The sequence below is a fragment of the Schistocerca gregaria genome, chromosome 3 (assembly GCF_023897955.1).
Source record: "Schistocerca gregaria isolate iqSchGreg1 chromosome 3, iqSchGreg1.2, whole genome shotgun sequence".
NCBI lineage: Eukaryota > Metazoa > Arthropoda > Insecta > Orthoptera > Acrididae > Schistocerca > Schistocerca gregaria.
This window is the reverse complement of record NC_064922.1, coordinates 199,902,931-199,928,119: the sequence shown is the minus strand read 5'-3', so window position 1 is coordinate 199,928,119 and position 25,189 is coordinate 199,902,931.

Genomic DNA, 25,189 nt, shown 5'->3' with positions numbered 1-25,189 from the left:
ACCTTTCGCAGCAATGCAGGCTGCTATTCTCCCATGGAGACAATCGTAGAGATGCTGGATGTAGTCCTGTGGAATGGCTTGCCATGCCATTTCCACCTGGCGCCTCAGTTGGACCAGCGTTCGTGCTGGACGTGCAGACCGCGTGAGACGATGCTTCATCCAGTCCCAAACATGCTCAATGGGGGACAGATCCGGAGATCTTGCTGGACAGGGTAGTTGACTTACACCTTCTAGAGCACGTTGGGTGGCACGGGATACATGCGGACGTGCATTGTCCTGTTGGAACAGCAAGTTCCCTTGCCAGTCTAGGAATGGTAGAACGATGGGTTCGATGACGGTTTGGATGTACCGTGCACTATTCAGTGTCCCCTCGACAATCACCAGAGGTGTACGGCCAGTGTAGGAGATCACTCCCCACACCATGATGCCGGGTGTTGGCCCTGTGTGCCTCGGTCGTATGCAGTCCTGATTGTGGCGCTCACCTGCACGGCGCCAAACACGCATACGACCATCATTGGCACCAAGGCAGAAGCGACTCTCATCGCTGAAGACGACACGTCTCCATTCGTCCCTCCATTCACGCCTGTCGCGACACCACTAGAGGCGGGCTGCACGATGTTGGGGCGTGAGCGGAAGACGGCCTAACGGTGTGCGGTACCGTAGTCCAGCTTCATGGAGACGGTTGCGAATGGTCCTCGCCGATACCCCAGGAGCAACAGTGTCCCTAATTTGCTGGGAAGTGGCGGTGCGGTCCCCTACGGCACTGCGTAGGATCCTACGGTCTTGGCGTGCATCCGTGCGTCGCTGCGGTCCGGTCCCAGGTCGACGGGCACATGCACCTTCCGCCGACCACTGGCGACAACATCGATGTACTGTGGAGACCTCACGCCCCACGTGTTGAGCAATTCGGCGGTACGTCCACCCGGCCACCCGCATGCCCACTATACGCCCTCGCTCAAAGTCCTTCAACTGCACATACGGTTCACGTCCACGCTGTCGCGGCATGCTACCAGTGTTAAAGACTGCGATGGAGCTCCGTATGCCACGGCAAACTGGCTGACACTGACGGCGGAGGTGCACAAATGCTGCGCAGCTAGCGCCATTCGACGGCCAACACCGCGGTTCCTGGTGTGTCCGCTGTGCCGTGCGTGTGATCATTGCTTGTACAGACCTCTCGCAGTGTCCAGAGCAAGTATGGTGGGTCTGACACACCGGTGTCAATGTGTTCTTTTTTCTATTTCCAGGAGTGTAGAAATGTCAAAACAACATTCAGTGAAATAAAAAGCAAGAGTGGTACCATTAACATTGAAATGGGTATTCCATTTTTAAACGCAGAGGAAGGAGAGGATGTGTAGAAAAAGTGTATTGAATATCTTCGTGAGAGAGAGGACTTGCCTGATGACGTGATTAAAGAAGGAAAATGAGTTGATACGCAAGACTTAAGGGATAAGTAAGAGAGTAAGAATTTAAAAGAGCTGTGGAACACCTGAGATCAAATAAATCCGAATACAACGATAACATTCCTTCGGAATTGCTAAAGGAGCTGGGGAAATGATAACCAAACAACTATTCAAGATGGCATGTAGACTCTATGAGAATGGCGACGTATCATCAGATTTTCAGGAAAATGTCATCCCCACATAATTCCGAAGACAGTCAAAGCAGACAGGTGTGAACACCGTAGCAGAGTCAGTGTAACATCTCGTGCACTGAAGCTGCTGACATCAATAATATACAGAGGACTGGAAAAGAAAATTTAAGATCTAATAGATGACGATTAGTTTTGCTTTACGAAAGGTATAGTCATGATAGACGCAGTTCTCACTTCGCGCTTGCTAGTGGCGGCAAGGCCGAATTAAAATCAAGATATGCTCATCGTATTTGTCGATCTAGAACAAGCGTTTCATAGTGTGAAATGGTGGAAGATGTTCGAAATTCTAAGAAAAATGACAGTAAGCTACAGGGAAAGACGGACCATACACCATCTTTCAAAAACGAAGTGCTCGGATTCAGAATGCTGTAATTCTTCCGTCCCTCCTGCTCAGTCTATAGATCGAAGAAGAAATTAATAAAATAAAAGAAAATTTCAAGAGTAGGATTAAAATCGAGGGTGGAAGTTTATCAGTCATGAGTTACACTGATGACATTGCTACCCTCTTTGAAAATGAAGACGAATTGCTGGATCGGATGTATGGAATGAACAGTCTAGCGATTACGGAATATGGACTGAGAGTAAACCGGAAAGATAAAAAGTAAAGAGAAGTAGCAAAAGCGAGAACAGCGAGAAACTGAACTTCAATACTAGTGGACACAAACAGGCGAAGTTAAGGAATTCTGCTATCAAGGAAAAAAAATAAAATAAACAGAAGAAAGGAAAGAGAAAACCTGACAGATGGACAGTGGATGAACAAGGAAGACAGAAGATGCCAAATATCGCAGGCAGACCAAGACAATCCTTCTGCTGTCTAAAAATAAAGCACTACGTCGTCAGGCCACGAGTGGCCTACCGGGACCATCCGACCGCCGTGTCATCCTCAGTGGAGGATGCAGGTAGGAGGGGCGTGGGGTCATCAAACCTCTCTCCAGATCGTTATGATGATATTCTTGACCGAAGCCGCTACTATTTGGTCGAGCAGCTCCTCAGTTGGCATCACGAGGCTGAGTGTACTCCGAAAAATGGCAACAGCGCATGGCGGCCTAAATGGTCACCCATCCAAGTGCCGACCACGCCCGACAGTGCTTAAATTCGGTGAACTCACAGGAACCGGTGTATCCACTGTGGCAAGGCCGTTGCCTTACTGGTATCTAAAATAAACCTCAATTTGTCATTGTGCATTTGGAGCACAGCATGGACAATGGGAAAACTGGAAGAGAGGAGAATCGATGCGTATCAATCGCGGCGCTATAGAAAAAGTCTTGAAAATCAGGTGCAATGATAAGGCAAGGAATGATGAGGTTCTCTGCAGACTCGACGAAGAAAGGTACGCATGGAGAACAGGGACAGAGAAAAACGGACAGGACGACAGTACATGTGTTAAGGCATCAAGGAATAAAGCCCATAGTATGAGAGGGAAATGTAGAGAGTAAAACTGGAGGAGCAGACATTACTCGGAATACATCCTGCAAATAATTCAGGACATAGGTAATGTGTGCCATAAAAACTGGAAATGAGTGTATGGCATCGTTGGCTGGGAGGCCCCATGCGGGGACGTTCGGACGCCAGTGATGAGAATGAAATGATGAGAACACAACACCCAGTCCCCGAGCTGAGAAAATCTCCAACACGGCCAGGAATCGAATTCGGGCCCGCTTGCGTGGGAGGCACGTTACCATCCAGCTAAGCAGGCGGACATGTACGCCGTGGTCTAGGGCTAGTCCGGTTTTAGCAGCGGCGAGGCTAGAACGTCTGCTGCGTCCCGGCAGAGGGGCTGCGCGCTAATAGTTTGTGTTTACTTCATCGTCGCCTAAGGGTCAGTTTTGTTTAGCGAGATCTGGTACATTCCTATAGGCAGGACACGAGAAGTATCACTTTTGAACCGGACCACGCCCGACCACGCGCTTACCAAGTAGAGAAGTACCTTTCTAGATCAGCCTGCCCGGTTAGCCGAGCGATCTAACGCACGGCTTTCCGAAGCAAGAAGGTGCGCCTCGTCCCTGGCACGAAACCTCCCGGCGGACTTGTGTCGAGGTCCGATGAGCCAGCCAGTCTGTGGATGGTTTTTGGGCGGTTTTACACGTGCTTCGGCGAATGCGGACTGGTTCCCTATATTCCGCCTCAGCTACACTATATCGGTGACTGCAGTGCAAACAAATTCTCCACGTACGCGTACACCACCATTACTCTGCCATGCAAACATAGGGGTTACACTTGTCCCGTGTGAGACGTTCCCTGGGAGGGTCCACCGGGGGCTGAACCCTTGGTTTGGTGTGGGGTGGAGGAGGGGTGAATTGGACTGCAATAGTCGTCATGGGGTTTTAGACCAATGTGGCTGCAGCGGGATGGAGCCTCTCTGTCGTTTCAAGGTCCCTGGTTAACATACAACATACAACCTCCTAGATCAGCTTAGACTGGATTTATCGCACATTGTGGGCATACGTTTTCCAATCATGACCAGTATAGTTTATGCAAAAATGACATCTGCGACCGCGTGCACTGATGTGGTCAATAAGTACGCCGACGCCCCTCAGTTCGAACACTCCAACGGTCATGTCTGAGATGTCACGTTGGACCACCTCGGGTTTAACCCGCGGACGCTGCAAGTATTTAAGCTTCCTTCTGAGGTACCAAAAGATGTCGTCAAAGAATCTTTTCGACTGTATGGCAATGTGATCAACCACATGGCAAACTTTAGTCTGTAACGGAGTACATCACGTGAAAATCGACCTTCCAAAACATATCCTGTCGTACCCGAATATAGATGGATATCGAGTCATCATCATGCAGTATGGTCAACCTCGAACGTGCTCTGTCTGCGGGCAAAAGGGCCATAGTGGTTCTGCATGCCTTCAGCGTTGTCTTACGAGCTCTCAACCACAGTATGTTGTGGTACCCATCCCACTATTCTGCTCCACATTACGTCAAGCGTCCCAGACAACCTTCGGTGAGCGGCGAAAGGAGTGATGCACCTAAGGGAACAGTAGCTGCATGAGGGCTGGACGCCACAACGTCAGAGATTTAAACAACTCTGACGAAGTCTACTGCGTCAACTGGCCACCAGTCGGCTTTGGATGTATCTGAGGAGAAGATGGATGTGGACGCTAGGGTCGTGTCAACATCAGCCTTCTTCACTGATAGTGAGGTACCAACGGAATGTGCACCGCACAATCGTCCACCACATACCAAAATGGACGTCCATGTCCGCATGGGCCACACAAGAAAAGGCGACGATGATGATAGTTATTGTGAAGACACGCCGAATGACGATGCTAGACTACTAGACGACCAGTTCTCCACCTCGGTCATCCTACTTGTATCACATCAACCCCCCCCCCCCCCCCAGCCAGACGCCAGCGTAGAGAAGTCAGGACAGTAATCTCACAGCGCAGACCCTTGCCACAGCAGTCCACAAAGAAGCGAAAGATGAGTCACCACTCAGACCAACACCATACCTTGTCCCGTGGACTGGGGCAGTTGAGAATGCCGATGATGTGGCGATGGCCGAGGAGGAGAGCCGGGACTTTAGTCTGCAGCCTCAGACGACTATCCCCATTAACTGGAGTTGCAGACCGTGAAGTTAATGGGTTTCCCATCTCCCACTTCTCTGCTATGATAATACCTGCAGGCGGCGGGCATAGACAGCAGAACTTCGGTCTAGCCACTACTAGCATCAGAACGTTCCAGGTATGACATAAGCTGATCTTGATCCGATAAATGCTCACTGCAGCAGCTATCGACGTTGCCTTCTTACAAGAAATCCATGTAGCAAGCTTCTCAAATTTTTTTGGATATTCGGCTTGTGTCTCACATGCTGCTCCCACATCTGTTCTTCTCTCCGAGGGTTTGACAGCCACTGACGAGTTCCGAATGTGAGGGAGACAGCTGTTATGGTCAAGGCTGAGCAGCTCGTTAACATCTACACTCCTTCTGGCTTAAGACAATGGAGAGAATGTTCATTTTTCTATGCGGAGTAAAAGCACAATTTTCTAAGGGTCATCTGGATGACATGGTGATAGGTGGCGACTTCAGTTGTAGTCTGGTGCCTACCAACCAGCTGTCACGCCATTCGCCTTTCCGAGACGTCATCTTGTTGACACAAGACGACATACATATGGTGACGCCCCAAATTCACTCATCTTAACAGTAGCTCATCGAGCAGGCTAGATCGTTTCTACGTCACACATACATTAATGGCGGCTTTAATAGGTGCGAAAGTATGGCCTTCACTAACTATATGTCATATATCTGTGCTGTTGCCCTCCGTCCCGTGTATGGAGGAGTCAACTTCCTTGGAAGATGAACATTGACTGACTCTCTTCACAAATGTGCAATATTGCAGAGGAGACCACATGGCACCAACCCATTGGCTGTCTCACTTCAGGCCAGCAATAACTTCGTGAATCAGTTGTGCCAAGCCTACTCTCCAGTGAACACTGATGACGTGTGGTAGGTACACAGCAACATGGAGACCATATACGGTCTACTTTTACTATAACATCCTCCGAGAATGTTCCACTATGGTATCCTCACCAGATCGCTACATCCTGATCAATAGCGACAAGGCTAAGATCGTCACCTTGGTGAACCTTTGTAAATAGGCTGTTTACGTTTTCTTATTGCTAACGCCGCTTAGCGGTATGAAAAATCACTGGCTGTGCTGTGTGCAGTGTGTGTTTAGTTTGCATTGTTGTCTGCCATTGTAGTGTTGAGCAGAGGCAGCTGGATGCTAACAGTGCGTAGCGTTGTGCAGTAGGAGGTGAGCCGCCAGCGGTGGTGGACGTGGGGAGAGAGATGGCGGAGTTTTGAAATTTGTAAGAATTGATGTCATGAACTGATATATATATTATGACTATTAAGGTAAATACATTGTTTGTTCTCTATTAAAACCTTTCATTTGCTAACTGTGCCTCAGTAGTTAGTGACTTCCGTAGTTTGAATCTTTTATTTAGCTGGCAGTAGTGGCGCTCGCTGTATTGCAGTAGCTTGAGTAACGAAGATTTTTGTGAGGTAAGTGATTTGTGAAACGTATAGGTTAATGTTAGTCAGGGCCATTCTTTCGTAGGGATTTTGCGAAGTCAGATTGCGTTGCGCTAAAAATATTGTGTGTCAGTTTAAGCACAGTCTTGTATAATTTTTCTAAGGGGACGTTTCACCTTCACCTACTTCGTTCCACTACAAGAGCGCGAGATCAAGACGGGGTACCTGAGGAACAACCTTATCGCACGGGAGCGCTGGTACGTCACTTAGTTACTGACGACAGTTAACTTGTAGAAGTGCAATGGGATATTATAGGAGCTTTCCGGGTGCAACACCCGCACACCCGCGCTTCTACATGGCAAAGCGCGCACATCCTGTAACGCCACCGATTCCGGATTACTACATAGTCAAACGTCCCCTTAGAAAAATTGTACACGACTGGTCTATGTGAAACGTCCTCATTGAACAATTATACACGAATGTGCTTAAACTGACACACAATATCTTTAGCGCAACGCAATCTGACTTCCAAAAATCCCTACGAAAGAATGGCCCTGTCTATCATTAACCTATACGTTTCACAAATCACTTACCTCACAAAAATCTTCGTTGCTCAAGCTACTGCAATACAGCGAGCGCCACTACTGCCAGCTAAATAAAAGATTCAAACTACTGAAGGCACTAACAACTGATAGGCATAGTTAGCAAATGAAAGATTTTAATAAAGAACAAACAATGTATTTACCTCACTAGTCATAATATATATAGCAGTTCATGACACCAATTCTTACAAATTTCAAAACTCCGCCATCTCTCTCCCCACGTCCATCACTGCTGGCGGCTCACCTCCAACTGCGCAACGCTACGCGCTGTTAGCATCCAGCTGCCGCTGCCCAACACTACAATGGCAGACAACAATGCAAACCAGCCACAGACTGCACACGGCACAGCCAGTGATTTTTATACAGAGCGCTACGTGGCGGCGGTCTTACCAATAAAAAAACCTAAACAGACTACTTGCAATTGTACAGCTTCACCGGACGTGGCAAAAGACGTACTCCAGGATGTGAAGGCCGATGAGGTTTACGATGCTATCCGTAAACCGAAGAGATCTCATTGGAGTTTTACAGGTCTCTGCAACGGTGGTTGATACCATGTTGGGCTGAGATTTGTAGAGAATTACTGTCCTCCAACATATTGCAAGATCACAGTTTAATATAACCACTAGAAAAACCACTACAAATACGAAATTCTGGTTCATTAATAACCAGTGTCGCCATCAGAATGTTGAATGCAAGCATGAAAACGTGAACGCATGGTCTTGTACAGGTGCTGGATATCAGTTTGTGGGATGGAGTTCCAAGGCTGTTCCAATTGGTCGGTCAATAGAAGGACCAGTTATGCTGTTTGTGGATGATGCTGGAGTTGGCATCCGATAATGTCCAATATGTGCTCGATTGGAGACAGATCTGGCTATGGAGCAGGTCACGGCAACTTGTCGACGATCCGTAGAGAATGTTGGGCTGCAATAGCGGCATGTAGGTGAACGTAATCCTGCTGGAAAGTACCCCCTGAATTTCTGTCCGTGAATGGCAGCACAACAAGACGAATCACAACATATACGTATAAAACTGCAGTCAAGGCTCGTAGGATGACCACGAGAGTGCTCCAGCTGTCATACGAAGTGGCAGCCTACTTCCAGGCTCAAATGGTTCAATTGGCTCTGAGAACTAGGGGACTCAACTTCTGAGGTCATTAGTCCCCTAGAATTTAGAATCAGTTAAACCTAACTAACCTAAAGACATCACACACATCCACGCCCGAGGCAGTAGTCGAACCTGCGACCGTTGCGGTCTATCGGTTCCAGACCTCAGCGCCCATAACCGCACGGACACTTCGGCCGGCCTACTTCCATGTGTAGGAACAACGTGTCTAGCACGCAGACAGATTGGGTGTAGGTACCCAACTGCATTCGTTCTAACCAACACGGCCAGCACTGGCACTGAGAAAGAACCAGGTTAGTGGAACGCACGTCCCTTCTGGCTCGGAGCTGCCCTTGAAGTAATCGATTTGTAACAGTTCATTGTGTCTCTGAAGTACCACTTGCTGCTCTTCAGATCGTCACATATATGCCTTTCATAGGTATCATATTTTTTACTGTTGAGCACAAACTTCATGTTGTCATGTAATTTCTTCATATGTGCAATATGTGCAAGAGGTATCGACGCATATTGACTGCTATCGTGCAGACGCACTGCTTTGAAATTAATCTTAAAACCATCAATGAGAAGTCGCCTTTCATTGGGTTTGTGAGGTTTCCCAAATACTTCAAATAAACTCTCCACATCATTACAATACACCAAATTATCTTCCTGGGAGATAAGATATTTAAACTGTTGTCACCTTTTACGAAAGAAACCTTTCGTTTTTACCTGGAACATTACATCCTGTCATCCTTAAAACCACAATCACAGCTTCCTTTTTTGATAAGAGAGCATCTTGAACCAGCCGTTGGATAAGCAGCTGCAGCAGCAAGTCGTATACCACTAGCTTACTTAATTGTTACATAGTTTAATTCTTAATTTCTTTGCGTGTTTTTGGGTACTTGCATTGTTTAATTCATATATTTCTGGCGTATTATAGTATTCGAGAGTTGTAGCATCGCGCTTTAGTGTTTAATTAGTAGATTCTTACTTAAATTGCATGTGAGTTTCGTATTGGAGGTGTAATTTCGAGTTTTAGTTACTGTAATCGTAAATTCAGGCAGATTGCAGCGTAGTCGTTAGGCATTTATACAGGTTAGTTGACACATTCTTTGCGTGTTTCGCTTGCGTTATCTAGTCACGGACTCATGTTTCAGTAACTGTTGTTCAACATCGATTAGGATGGACAGAGTCTGCGATTGCTGTGTTCGGATGAGGGCTGAGTTGGCATCCCTTCGCTCACAGCTGCAAGAGGCGCTGACTTCGGGTCGCACAGCTTGAGGCTGTTGCCAATGGGCACCACTGTGGGGAGCCGGACTTGGGTATCACGGGGATGTCAACCTCGTCCCGTCTGTCCCCTGATCGGTCTGCCGCTGTGGTTGCCCCGGTTGCTGCCCGCAGTGGGGCTGAGCCCTCGCCTGTGGTTGATTGGGAGGTCGTTCCAAGGTGTGGCAGGCAGCGAAAGACGTCCGCGGAGGCTGATCAGAAAGCGTCCCCGGTGCGTCTGACAAACAGGTTTTAGGCACTGTCTCTGGCTGAGCCAGATGCAGCTGCCTGCCCAGTTTCAGAGGATGATTCTCAGCCTTCAAGGTCCGGGCAATCGCAGAGGGTGGGCTTATTGGTAGTTGGAAGCTCGAATGTTAGGCGCGTAATGGGGCCCCTTAGGGATATGGCGGATAAGGAGGGGAAGAAATCCAGTGTGCACTCCGTGTGTATCCCGGGAGGAGTTATTCCTGATGTGGAAAGGGTCCTTCCGGATGTCATGAAGAGCACAGGGTGCAGCCAGCTGCAGGTGGTGGCACATGTCGGCACTAATGACGTGTATCGCTTTGGATCTCTGGATTCCAGCGGCTATCTGATTTGGTGAAGGCTGCCGGTCTTTCTTACGAGATGAAGGCAGAGCTCACCATTTGCAGCATCGTCGACAGAACCTACTGCGGACCTTTGGTGCAGAGCCGGATGGAGGGTCTGAATCAGAGGCTCAGACGGTTTAGCGAGCGTGTTGGCTGCAGATTCCTTGACTTGCGCCATAGGGTGATGGGGTTTCGGTTTCCGCTGAATAGATCAGGAGTTCACTACACTCGGCTGGCGGCTACACGGATAGCGGAGGCTGTGTGGCGTGGACTGGGCGGTTTTTTAGGTTAGAAGGCCTCGGGAAAGTACGGGGTGGGTTGCAATGTCAAAGGGTGCATGGCAAATACAGGACGTGCTTGGATCAAGGAACAGTCGGAATTATAGTTGTAAATTGTTGTAGTTGTGCTGGAAAAGTCCCTGAGCTTCAAGCGCTAATAGAAAGCACAGAAGCTGATATCGTTATAGGTACAGAAAGCTGGCTAAAGCCAGAAATAAGTTCTGCAGAAATGTTTACGAAGTCTCAGACGGTGTTCAGGAAAGATAGATTAGGCAGAATTGGTGGTGGAGTGTTTGTGTCTGTCAGTGGTTGTTTATCTTGTAGTGAAGTCGAAGTAGATACTCCGTGCGAATTGGTATGGGTGGAGGTTATACTTAACAGCGGAACTAATTTAATAATTGGCTCCTTCTACCGACCCCCAGACTCCGATGATACATTTGCGGAACAGTTCAGAGAAAGTTTGAGTCTCGTAGCAAATAAATACCACACTCATACGGTTCCCTCGATATGTTGGCAAAAATACTTGTTCAAAACCGGTGGTAGGCAGAAAACATCTTCCGAGATTGTCCTAAATGCTTTCTCCGAAAATTATTTCGAGCAGTTAGTCCACGAACCCACGCGAATTGTAAATGGTTGCTAAAACACACTTTACCTCTTAGCCACAAACAATCCAGAGCTGATAGAGAGCATCGTGACTGATACAGGGATTAGTGATCACAAGGTCGTTGTAGCTAGGTTCAATACCGTTTCTTCCAAATCCATCAGAAACAAACGCAAAATTTTATGTAGAAAAGCGGATAAAGTGTCACTAGAAGCCTTCCTAAAAGACAATCTCCATTCCTTCCGAACTGACTATGCAAATGTAGACGAGATGTGGCTCAGATTCAAAGATATAGTAACAATAGCAATTGAGAGATTCATACCTCAAAAACTGGTAAGAGGTGGCAGTTGACGCTATATAACGAAACGGGTGAGGTGATCCACATGAGTTCCAAAAGAAATCCGTTGGAATTCGATTACTCGATAAATAGTACAATTCTCAAGGCTGTCAATTCAACTAAGTACCTGGGTGTTACAATTACGAACAACTTCAGTTGGAAAGACCACATAAATAATACTGTGGGGAAGGCGAGCCAAAGGTTGCGTTTCATTGGTAGGACACTTAGAAGATGCAACAAGTCCACTAAAGAGAAAGCTTACACTACACTCTTTCGTCCTCTGTTAGAATATTGCTGCGCTGTGTGGGATCCTTACCAGGTGGGATTGACGGAGGACATCGAAAGGCTGCAAAAAAGGGCAGCTCGTTTTGTATTATCACGTAATAGGGGAGAGAGTGTGGCAGATATGATACGCGAATTGGGATGGAAGTCATTACAGCAAAGACGTTTTTAGTCGCGGCGAGATCTTTTTACGAAATTTCAGTCACCAACTTTCTCTTCCGAATGCGAAAATATTTTGTTGAGCCCAACCTACATAGGTATGAATGACCATCAAAATAAAATAAGAGAAATCAGAGCTCGAACAGAAAGGTTTAGGCGTTCCTTTTTCCCGCTCGCTGTTAGGGAGTGGAATAGTAGAGAGATAGTATGATTGTGGTTCGATAAGCCCTCTGCCAAGCACTTAAATGTGAATTGCAGAGTAGTCATGTAGATGTAGTAGATGTAGATGTAGATGGTTTAATTCAGACTGTGTAATCATATGAGGTTCAGTTGAAATGTTTGTTCGGAAAACTATGAATCCTGTCTATAAACTGCCACAATGCAGCCCAGCCTCTGAAACTTCATCATCCTTGGTCTCATCAATAACTGTTCTCCACGTTTCTGGTCTGTGAGGAACGGGCAGGTTAGACCTGTGAGGCACAGGTGTTCTAGCTGAAGAATGATCAGGATATGGGATACTGTGCACAGTCTTCACTGTTACTCCAGAGATCCCTGTAATGCATAAGTAGCAGTCTATTGTGTGGCTCTGTAACCCTCTTCAAACAATGGGAACACCAAATTGCATATGACGAGATCCGGTTTTCAGGTGTCCACTTAACAGCGACACACATGAAGTACAACATATGCATGGGGCCCAGAATTTATCCTGCTCACCTGTTCTACAGCCAAAAAAAGTTCATATGATTTTCTTATCAGCTGGGTTATAACTCTCTTCTGAGGTTTCAAAGTTACCTCTGATCAGTCGTAACAAAAACTGTTTGGGTGGTTAACACACGCATGGGGTATGCTAACAAAGTGTATACGATCAAAAAACAAAAAAAATCTGGGAAGTTCTTAATTACACTTCTTAACAAAGTTTACAGGGTTTTCGTTTTCAGCGACATAAGAGTCTGGTTAAATATTCTTGTAAAGGGAAGATACTATTTCAGTAAAGTGATACCTGAAAATAACAGAAACAAATTTTAGTATGCAATAATAAATAATTTAGTTTCAAATGTTGTTGTTGTGGTCTTCAGTCCTGAGACTGGTTTGATGCAGCTCTCCATGCTACTCTATCTTGTGCAAGCTTCTTCATCTCCCAGTACCTACTGCTACCTACATCCTTCTGAATCTGCTTAGCGTATTCATCTCTTGGTCTCCCTCTACGATTTTTACCCTCCACGTTCCCCTCTAATACTAAATTGGTGATCCCTTGATGCCTCAGAACATCTCCTACCAACCGATCCCTTCTTCTGGTCAAGTTGTGCCACAAACTTCTCTTCTCTCCAATCCTATTCAATACTTCCTCATTAGTTATGTGATCTACCCATCTAATCTTCAGCATTCTTCTGTAGCACCACATTTTTATGCTTCTATTCTCTTCTTGTTCAAACTAGTTATCGTCCATGTTTCACTTCGATACATGGCTACAGTCCATACAAATACTTTCAGAAATGACTTCCTCACACTTAAATCTATACTCGATGTTAACAAATTTCTCTTCTTCAGAAACGCTTTCCTCGCCATTACCAGTCTACATTTTATATCCTCTCTACTTCGACCATCATCAGTTATTTTGCTCCCCAAATAGCAAAACTCATTTACTACTTTAATTGTCTCATTTCCTAATCTAATTCCCTCAGCATCACCCAACTTTATTCGACTACATTCCATTATCCTCGTTTTGCTTTTGTTGATGTTCATCTTATATTATCCTTTCAAGACACTATCCATACCGTTCAACTGCTCTTCCAAGTCCTTTGCTGTCTCTGACAGAATTACGATGTCATCGGCGAACCTCAACATTTTTATTTCTTCTCCATGGATTTTAATACCTACTCCGAATTTTTCTTTTGTTTCCTTCACTGCTTGCTCAATATACAGATTGAATAACATCGGGGAGAGACTGCAACCCTGTCTCACTCCCTTCCCAACCACTGCTTCCCTTTCATGTCCCTCGACTCTTATAACTGCCATATGGTTTCTGTACAAATTGTAAATAGCCTTTCGCTCCCTGTATTTTACCCCTGCTACCTTCAGAATTTGAAAGAGAGTATTCCAACCAACATTGTCAAAAGCTTTCTCTAAGTCTACAAATGCTAGAAACGTAGGTTTGCCTTTCCTTAATCTAGCTTCTAAGATAAGTCGTAGGGTCAGTATTGCCTCTCGTGTTCCAATATTCCTACGGAATCCAAACTGATCTTCCCCGAGGTCGGCTTCTACTAGTTTTTCCATTCGTCTGTAAAGAATTCGCGTTAGTATTTTGCAGCTGTGACTTATTAAACTGATAATTCCGTAATTTTCACATCTGTCAACACCTGCTTTCTTTGGTATTGGAATTATTATATTCTTCTTGAAGTCTGAGGGTATTTCGCCTGTCTCATACACCTTGCTCACTAGATGGTAGAGTTTTGTCAGGACTGGCTCTCCCAACGCCGTCAGTAGTTCCAATGGAATGTTGTCTACTCCGGGGGCCTTGTATCGACTCAGGTCTTTCAGTGCTCTGTCAAACTCTTCACGCAGTATCGTATCTCCCATTTCATCTTCATCTACATCCTCTACCATTTCCATAATATTGTCCTCAAGTACATCGCCCTTGTATAGACCCTCTATATACTCCTTCCACCTTTCTGCTTTCCCTTCTTTGCTTAGAACTGGGTTTCCATCTGAGCTCTTGATATTCATACAAGTGGTTCTCTTATCTCCAAAGGTCTCTTTAATTTTCCTGTAGGCAGTATCTACCTTACCCCTAGTGAGATAAGGCTCTATATCCTTACATTTGTCCTCTATCCATCCCTGCTTAGCCATTTTGCACTTCCTGTCGATCTCACTTTTGAGACGTCTGTATTCCTTTTTGCCTGCTTCATTTACAGCATTTTTATATTTTCTCCATTCATCAATTAAATTCAATATTTCTTCTGTTACCCAAGGATTTCTACTAGCCTTCATCTTTTTACCTACTTGATCCTCTGCTGCCTTCACTACTTCATCCCTCAAAGCTACCCATTCTTCTTCTACCGTATTTCTTTCCCCCATTCCTGTCAATTGCTCTCTTATGCTCTCCCTGAAACTCTGTACAACCTCTGGTTCTTTTAGTTTATCCAGGTCCCATCTCCTTAAATTCCTACCTTTTTGCAGTTTCTTTAGTTTTAATCTACAGGTCATAACCAATAGATTGTGGTCAGACTCCACATCTGCCCCTGGAAATGTCTTACAATTTAAAACCTGGTTCCTAAATCTCTGTCTTACCATTATATAATTTATCTGAAACCTGTCAGTATCTCCAGGCTTTTTCCATGTATACAGCCTTCTTTTATGGTTCTTGAACCAAGTGTTACCTATGATTAAGTTGTGCTCTGTGCAAAATTCTACCAGGCGGCTTCCCCTTTCATTTCTTTGCCCCAGTCCATATTCACCTACTACGTTTCCTTCTCTCCCTTTTCCTACTACCGAATTCCAGTCACCCATGACCATTAAATTTTCGTCACCCTTCACTATCTGAATAATTTCTTTTATTTGATCATACATTTCTTCAATTTCTTCGTCAAATGCAGAGCTAGTTGGCATATAAACTTGTACCACTGTAGTAGGTGTGGGCTTCGTATCTATCTTGGCCACAATAATGCGTTCACTATGCTGTTTGTAGTAGGTTACCCGCATTCCTATTTTCCTATTCATTATTAAACCTACTCCTGCATTACCTCTATTTGATTTTGTGATTATAACCCTGTAGTCACTTGACCAAAAGTCTTGTTCCTCCTGACACCGAACTTCACTAATTCACACTATATCTAACTTTAACCTATCCATTTCCCTTTTTAAATTTTCTAACCTACCTACCCGATTAAGGGATCTGACATTCCACGCTCCGATCCGTAGAACGCCAGTTTTCTTTCTCCTGATAACGACATCCTCTTGAGTAGTCCCCGCCCGGAGATCCGAATGGGTGACTATTTTACCTCCGGAATATTTTACCCAAGAGGACGCCATCATCATTTAATCATACAGTAAAGCTGGATGCCCTCGGGAAAGATTACGGCCGTAGTTTCCCGTTGCTTTCAGCCGTTCGCAGTACCAGCACAGCAAGGCCGTTTTGGTTATTGTTACAAGGCCAGATCAGTCAATCATCCAGACTGTGGCCCCTGCAACTACTGAAAAGGCTGCTGCCCCTCTTCAGGAACCACACGTTTGTCTGGCCTCTCAACAGATACCCCTCCGTTGTGGTTGCACCTACGGTACGGCTATCTGTATCGCTGAGGCACGCAAGCCTCCCCACCAACGGCAATGTCCATGGTTCATTGGGAGGGGGGGGGGGGGGTAGTTTCAAATAACAGAGACAAATAGCATACAGTAATAAATAATTTAACTTCAAATAACAGAGACAAATAGCATAAAGTAATAAATAATATAGCTTCAAATTACAGAAAGAAATGTTAGTATGCAATAGTAACTAAATTAGCTTGATATATATTCACATTATGACAGTAACTGGAGCCCAATTGGAAGATTCTGATTTAATATTCAGAATTAGCAAACTAAACGGGTTACAAAAAAATAGAGAAATTCTAACATCATATTAAGAATCAGCATACAAAAATACGCCACAATTTGTGTAAATTTTTTCTTTTAATAAAATCAATGTATCTCAGTGTAATAAACTCCATCAGCATATACGAGCGTCCCAATGTGGGCCTATCAATTTCTCACGAAGCGTACAAATAATGATAAGCTTAACTGATCATAAAAAGACAGTACACATCGGTAACAAGACCGATGACGTTACATCCTTGTCACCGTTTTTAGTAATTGCTAAGGCCACTAATGAACTTTTTAATCCGACCCTCTGATGGAAATAAAACTACGATTGCTGTTTAGTTGCAATATGGAAGTTTTAACTGACCTGACCATAATGCCGTTCCGCTGTCCCGAGATAGTGAAATTCCAATAATTGTTAATCACAAAATTAACATTTCAACTATTTCAACTGACATAGATATCACAATCAAATTATATTAATTAAATTACCACATCTGAATACAGAGTAGCAGGGAAAATACCTCTCATCGTTGTTTGTTTCGAACTACCAAATTCATAAAATTCACTCTGCATAATACAACGAATTTTCTGTCATTAACATAACCAAGTTCAGTAATATGACTATATAAAAATAAGCTATTTATAAATGAAGTGTGAGAGTTCTGATTCGAATGTACTACTAACTGCGTTCTCATACACTGATATTTCCATTATGACAATAGTTTACGGCACTAGAAATTCTATAGTTTCAAAAAACATCGTTACAAATTCTCTGTTCTCCGTCTTATCATTTTGCAATGGTGTTTCTTCTTATCCGCCCACATTGGTAGCTGAGTGCTGAAAGCTCCGTGAGGGCAGTTGTGGAGATACTTCTCTGAGAAGTAGCTCGGAGGTCTAAAAACTGAAAACGCCTGAAAGAGCAATGTGCCGGTCCCATGCACATGCATACTACGTCCAAATGACACCGTGCAGGCGAGAATAGCGCTGTGGCCGGTCATGATCGCATCATGGTTTGGGCGTGAGATCGCGGAGCAATTCGGTTGGTGGTTCGTACCGTTTCTCCGTAAGCTACAGATGTGATTCATACAACAGACACTTTTTTCATCAAAAATGTGTTATCCTTGACTATCTGCAAGAATGCTCCAACGCTGGGGTAAATTTCGATGTCGAGACTTGAAGTGTCGTGGTTTTGAGGCGAAGAACTCGTCGAACCATCTTCGGAGGTCATTTTCGTCCGAAAAGGAATTCCTTGAAGGTTATTCCACAGAGAGTGGAAAAGGGAAAATACGAGGACGCAGGATCAGGTGAGGAAGGTGGGTGCGGAATAACATCCCACTGCAACTCCTTTGTAGTGTTTTTTGCCAGTCTAGCAGAATGCAGGCGGGAATTAGGGTCGAGTATGACCATTTCACGTAATCCTCCTGCTCGTTGTTCTTGCATTGAGTCTGAAAGACGTCTCAGTTGTTGACAGCAGTGATGGTTGGACCCCTGGGAAGCAGTTCGTAGTACGCGACACCGTCGCTGTTACACTACATGCGTAACATTGTCTTCTGTGGATGCACGCAGGTCTTCGTTCGAGGAGTTGCTCCTTGTCTGGTGTCAACTATTCCTTTCTTTTCTTTATTTAGCTTAACGACACCATTTCTCTTCACCAATAACGGTAGAGTGTAGGAATGGTCGGTGCCGTTCACGATCCAATTGATGACTGCGAAATAACATCCCTAAGATGTTCGGGCTCACATGCGGTTCCTCTTCGTCAAAATGTCGTGGCTCAAACTCGTCTAGGGGTTGAACCGCACTTGTTGTATTGCACTGCCTAAATTAGACACTTGTGACCCTTGGGTGAAATTGTCTGCCTGATGGCAAGTTTGCGAAATACAAAGTTAATATAGCACATAATAACAGTAATAATAATTCTGGAACTAAATTAACGACCCATTAATGCTGTAGGCCACACAGTTGCTATTTGGTTGAGATAATGTTTATTCAGAAAGAAAAAAATAATCGCGAAAGTGGTCGTATTTAGAGTTACTATACACTAGAGCGTATATCGATTTGACAAATTTCGAAGCCGTGCGAGATTAGCCGAGCGGTCTCGGGCGCTGCAGTCATGGAATGGAGGTTCGAGTCCTCCCTCGGGCATGGGTGTGTGTGTTTGTCCTTAGGACAATTTAGGTTAAGTAGCGTGTAAGCTTAGTCCCAAAAGATTTCACACACGTTTGAACATTTTGACACAGTTCGAACATTGACATTCTCATCACGAAACACAATACTCCACCTCGATATTTACACGGAAAGATACTCCAGGCGCGCGGCTGCTCACCGCTCAGAGACTAAGTCCCGCGATACCACACAACGCGAAATTTTCTAAGTCGTTTCACTTCTTAACTGTCTACAGAGCGACTGCCCGCTGTCGCGTCTCAATCCGAAGTGTACCCTTATGTGTCTCAATCCGAACTGTGCCCTTAAGTGTCTCCAGCCGAACTGTCCACTTCTGCGTCTGCACCAGCACTGTCTCTGCCCGTCCCCGGCCTCGTTTCCCGCTCGCCGAATACCCTCGCTCAACTGACCAGGGCAATTCCCTTCCCTGAAGCTGTCCATCTGATTGGCTATAGCTTTTTCTACATTATTGTACATTTCAACGTATTTAAATAATCAAAGAATGACCACTTTCACGTTCAAAATAAAGTAACAATAGTATCCATTACATAATAAACGTTAAATTGTTTTACATAAAACAAATACAATTTCCCGCTTAACTTTGAATGTCACGGCCAGTAGCCTTCAGCCAATGTGCTTCCTGATACATAAATATAGAAAAATGTAACTGTTATGCAGTAAACTTTACAACAATTATTCAGTGACCTAATGATTCAATAAGATGTCATGCAGTTATCGCTCAATGTGTTTTGTGTGGAGGAAATGATGATCTGGTGCTTAACTAAAAATATTGATAACTTAATGTGCATTTTCAACTTCTCGCGGCGTAATGAATAATCCATTAAATTTCGGGCATGCAGCAGACTTGTCACTCGCTCTGAAGATGGCCGGACGATACGCGGCCGAAATATCAGTAGAGGAAATTTTATTTGCGCGGCTGCATGCCCGAAATTTAATGGATTACTGATAACTTAAATTTACTGTATCTTTTAAGCAAATGATGTTACAGAGTTCATATTTAGAACATTTGTCATTTTAAGGATGCGCTTCTATATGAAATGCCAATCGTCACGATCGCCAGAGGCTTTCATATTTTAGCATTCAGGTCTTTGTTACAAAACTCGTTAATTCTACTTCAACAGCAAATCCTGAACCATTATAGATACGATCAATATTCAGATTTTGTTGGGATCACCATGAAAATGTATGGAGGATGGCGGATTAAAATTACTGTGGCTTCATTCCCACAATTACTACAGAATTAAATAGTTTCCGTAAATGTTTCCCTTAATGGGCGACCTTAGATCCGCCATATTTAACAGTGCCAAAAAAGCCTTCTACTGGGTTTCCCTATGAGGTAGGTTCTCGTCTGTCTCACTCGTACACTACAAAGCTTAGGCCTCAATAGACAACTGACGCCTGTGAGTTTTCCCACCTTATGGTGAACCGGCGCCCTTTGTGGCACACGGTCCTGGGCGACAGGGTTCGTTTCCCAATTCCTGAAGACTGACACTTTCGGCCACATACTTAAATGAGAGCGAAATGCTCGTTAACTCACATGACGAGCGATCAGGGATGCTCATATGGCCATTGGCTGATTTTATGACTTTGTCTTAGAGCATGCCGTAATCACAGACACGATTTTCCACCCTTCCCCATCGCTTGCAAATGTCGCCTGATAGTGGAATGATGGTACTCCATTGCATTTGCCAGTTCCCGAGTACACTGAAGGGGATCATTGTGAATTAATATGTATAAATGATCTTCATCAAACCCCAAAGTTCTTCCTGAACATGGAGTCAGTAATGTCAAAACGACACTCCTTAAAACGAGAAAACCATTTACTTGCTGTGCTGTGTCCAGTGCCATTATCCCCATACACGACGCAAATGGTTTTGGCTGCCCTCGCTGCTGTCACTCTTCTATTAAATTCAAACAGAAGAATGTGTCGGAAAAGTTCCGGTTTCTTTACTTGGCACACCATTTTCCAGTGTGCACAAGTCCACTCACAACCTCCAAATTACTATATGACGATATGTATACTCAAACAGATACAGTGAACTAGAAATGGAAAATGATAGTTGATGCATAAAGCCACAGCAACTGGAACACCAACACGCAAAAGAAAAACGCTACGGACTTATGCACCAACCTAATACTTTTGTTTCCGTTTAGCCACATGTCATGAATTCCTCATCATTTTGAATTATCGTATGTATATTTTGAGTATGATTTGATTTTTTAAACATTCCCTGTGTTGGAACAACTTTCGATTCTACCGCCTCCACAACTACCACCACCACCACCACCACCATCATCATTACCATCGCCTTGTACAATTTCCTGCCACTGACAGGGTCACCACAAAACACAACCATTTTAGGTGTTTCCATCTTTTCCGTCCTTCCGACCATCTCTCAGTATGGCTCGCACCCAATGCTGAATTCAGTGAGGGAGCCGGGGCGGAGAGAGGGCGGGGGGAAATCATTTTATCTTGCTGTGAGCACCAACTCGCACGTTGCACTCACTATATGTCTCTTGTACAGGTTGTTTTACAATTCATATCACAGACTGATTTCGGTTTGTAGCGCACCTTGGGGGTAGTTATGAATGCACAAATACTCCCTAAGCAAAGAACAGGGGTTGGATATTTAACTACAACGTGCCTAAGCCACACATACCTGATTTTTCTGCGGCTGTTGCTCTCCTCTCCTTGCATTGGGTGCTTCGAAGTGTCATGTAATAATTACACTCCTGGAAATAGAAAAAAGAACACATTGACACCGGTGTGTCAGACCCACCATACTTGCTCCGGACACTGCGAGACGGCTGTACAAGCAATGATCACACGCACGGCACAGCGGACACACCAGGAACCGCGGTGTTGGCCGTCGAATGGCGCTAGCTGCGCGGCATTTGTGCACCGCCGCCGTCAGTGTCAGCCAGTTTGCCGTGGCATACGGAGCTCCATCGCAGTCTTTAACACTGGTAGCATGCCGCGACAGCGTGGACGTGAACCGTATGTGCAGTTGACGGACTTTGAGCGAGGGCGTATAGTGGGCATGCGGGAGGCCGGGTGGACGTACCGCCGAATTGCTCAACACGTGGGGCGTGAGGTCTCCACAGTACATCGATGTTATCGCCAGTGGTCGGCGGAAGGTGCACGTGCCCGTCGACCTGGGACCGGACCGCAACGACGCACGGATGCACGCCAAGACCGTAGGATCCTACGCAGTGCCGTAGGGGACCGCACCGCCACTTCCCAGCAAATTAGGGACACTGTTGCTCCTGGGGTATCGGCGAGGACCATTCGCAACCGTCTCCATGAAGCTGGGCTACGGTCCCGCACACCGTTAGGCCGTCTTCCGCTCACGCCCAAACATCATGCAGCCCGTCTCCAGTGGTGTCGCGACAGGCGTGAATGGAGGGACGAATGGAGACGTGTCGTCTTCAGCGATGAGAGTCGCTTCTGCCTTGGTGCCAATGATGGTCGTATGCGTGTTTGGCGCCATGCAGGTGAGCGCCACAATCAGGACTGCATACGACCGAGGCACACAGTGCCAACACCCGGCATCATGGTGTGGGGAGCGATCTCCTACACTGGCCGTACACCTCTGGTGATCGTCGATGGGACACTGAATAGTGCACGGTACATCCAAACCGTCATCGAACCCATCGTTCTACCATTCCTAGACCGGCAAGGGAACTTGCTGTTCCAACAGGACAATGCAAGTCCGCATGTATCCCGTGCCACCCAACGTGCTCTAGAAGGTGTAAGTCAACTACCCTGGCCAGCAAGATCTCCGGATCTGTCCCCCATTGAGCATGTTTGGGACTGGATGAAGCGTCGTCTAACGCGGTCTGCACGTCCAGCACGAACGCTGGTCCGACTGAGGCGCCAGGTGGAAATGGCATGGCAAGCCGTTCCACAGGACTACATCCAGTATCTCTACGATCGTCTCCATGGGAGAATAGCAGCCTGCATTGCTGCGAAAGGTGGATATACACTGTACTAGTGCCGACATTGTGCATGCTCTGTTGCCTGTGTCTATGTGCCTGTGGTTCTGTCAGTGTGATCATGTGATGTATCTGATCCCAGGAACGTGTCAATAAAGTTTCCCCTTCCTGGGACAATGAATTCACGGTGTTCTTATTTCAATTTCCAGGAGTGTATTATCTAACGGGGTGCGGAGCCATTCACGCAAACAATGCCACCCTAGTCTGATAGAAATCAATATATTCTGTTAAACACACACACATACACATACACATACACAAAAACACACACAAACACACATACACACACACCACATATACACAGCGTTGGGCTAAACCGTACACAATTAACAGTGTTCCACTATTAACGTAATCGGCAGTTGCATTCCAACCACGTAATCCTTTGTGAGGTACTAAAGTTCTTGTTGAAGTAATTTTATCCGATTCAGATACGTGCAACACAGAGCACATATAAAATTCTCTTGCCAAAAGGTGCTTCATAAACCGACGAAAATCTCGGTTCTTCCAGTCAGTGGTACAGCACTAAGCAATCCTTAGTTCATGATACGAGCGTGCGAGTCACGGAAACGACGCGGCTGTTTCAAAAAGTTATTTTGTGATATCCAAACGAGGAAGTAGCTACGCTCACGATAATCAGTCGAACCATAGATGTTTCTGGCACCTGGCACCCATAATTAGACACAATCACGAACGTCATATGTTACCGTAACCGCTCGGTGGTTGACTATTGACCTGCCGTCGCGGTACACGAGAACGGAAATCGTCACCTTTTATATAAACATTAATACTGATACGTAAACACATGGCAAACATTTTAATTACATCACAATAACCTGAGAAATGCCTGCTGCAGGAAGGGCATCGAAACTGCACCATGTCCGTACCCCACGGTAAATACGAGTACGAGGATGAGTCAAATGAAAACCTTAAATATTTTTAAAAATATTATTTATTGTGCAGAAATGGTACAAAGCTGTATCTCTTTTTAACATAATGTTCCCCAAGCTCAATGCAAAGTCCTCCAGCTCTTACAAAGTGCATAAGTTCCTTTACAAACAATTTCTTTTGGTAGTTCGCGCAACCATTCATGCAGCGCGTGGCGTACTTCATCAGTACCGAACTTCTTTCCTCCCATTGCGTCTCTGAGTTGTCCAAACATATGGAAATCACTTGGGGCAAGGTCTGGTGAGTATGGTGGATTAGAAAGACACTCAAACGGCAGGTATGTGATTGTTGCAACTGTTGTACCGGCAGTGTGGGGCCTTACATTGTCATGTTGCAAAAGGACACCTGGTGACAGCAATCCACGTCGCTTTGATTTGATTGCAGGCCGCAGATGATTTTTTAGCAGATCTGTGTATAGTGCACTGGATACAGTGGACCCTCTAGGCACGTAATCCTCCAAAATGACATCTATTTCGTCCCAAAAGAGAGTCAGCATAACCGTTCCTGCTGATGGTTCTGTTCGAAACTTCTTTGGTTTTGGTGATGAGGAATGGCGCCATTCCTTGTTCGCTCTCTTCGTTTCCGGTTGGTGGAAGTAAACCCAGGATTCGTCCCCAGTAACGATTCTTGCAAGGAAGCCATCACCTTCTTTCTCTTTCAAATCGTCGAAAGAGTTCTTCACAAGCATCAACACGTCGTTCTCTCATTTCACGAGTCAGCTGCCGTGACACCCATCTTGCAGACACTTTGTGAAACTGGAACACATCATGCACAGTGGGGTGTGCTGACCCATGACTAATCTGTAAAAATGCTGCAGTGTCATTCAGTGGCACTGTGCGATTTTCCTTTACTATGGCTTCAACTGCTGCAATGTTCTGTGGAGTCAGAACTCGTTGTGCCTCACCTGAACGAGGAACATCTTCCACTGAAGTCACACCATTTGCGAACTTCCTACTCCATTCGTAGACTTTCTGCTGTGATAAACATGCATCACAGTACTGAACCTTCATTCGTAGATGAATTTCAATAGATTTCACACCTTCACTACGCAAAAACCTAATAACAGAATGTTGTTCTTCCCGGGTGCAAGTCGCAATTGGGGCACCCATCTTTATACTGATACTGCGACGATATGTGTGCATGTGCACTATGATGCCATCTACAGGCCATTCTGCACGATGTTTGTAGGACGCTTACCAACTTACAGGATAAAGGCGCGAAATTTAGATTTGTTATTAGAAATTTAAGGTTTTCATTTGACACGCCCTCGTAAGCTACGACAGAGCGAGATGGCGCAGTTGATAGCACACTGCACTCGTATTCGGGAGGATGACAATTCACCCGCGTCCAGTCATTCCGTGATTTCCCTAAATCGCTTAGGGCAAATGCTGGGATAGTTCCTTTGAATGAGAACGGTAGATTTACTTCCCCATCCTTACCTAATGCCAACAGCCTTGCCTCAGTGGTATCGCGGTTCCCGTCAGAAAACCGAAGTTAAAATCTGTCGGGCTGGGCTAGAACTTGGATGGGTGACCATCCTGTCTGCCTAGCGCTGTTGGCAAGCGGAGTGCACTCAGCCCTTGTGAGGCAAATTGAGGAGCTACTTGAATGAGAAGTAGCGCCTCGGGTCTCGTAAACTGACACA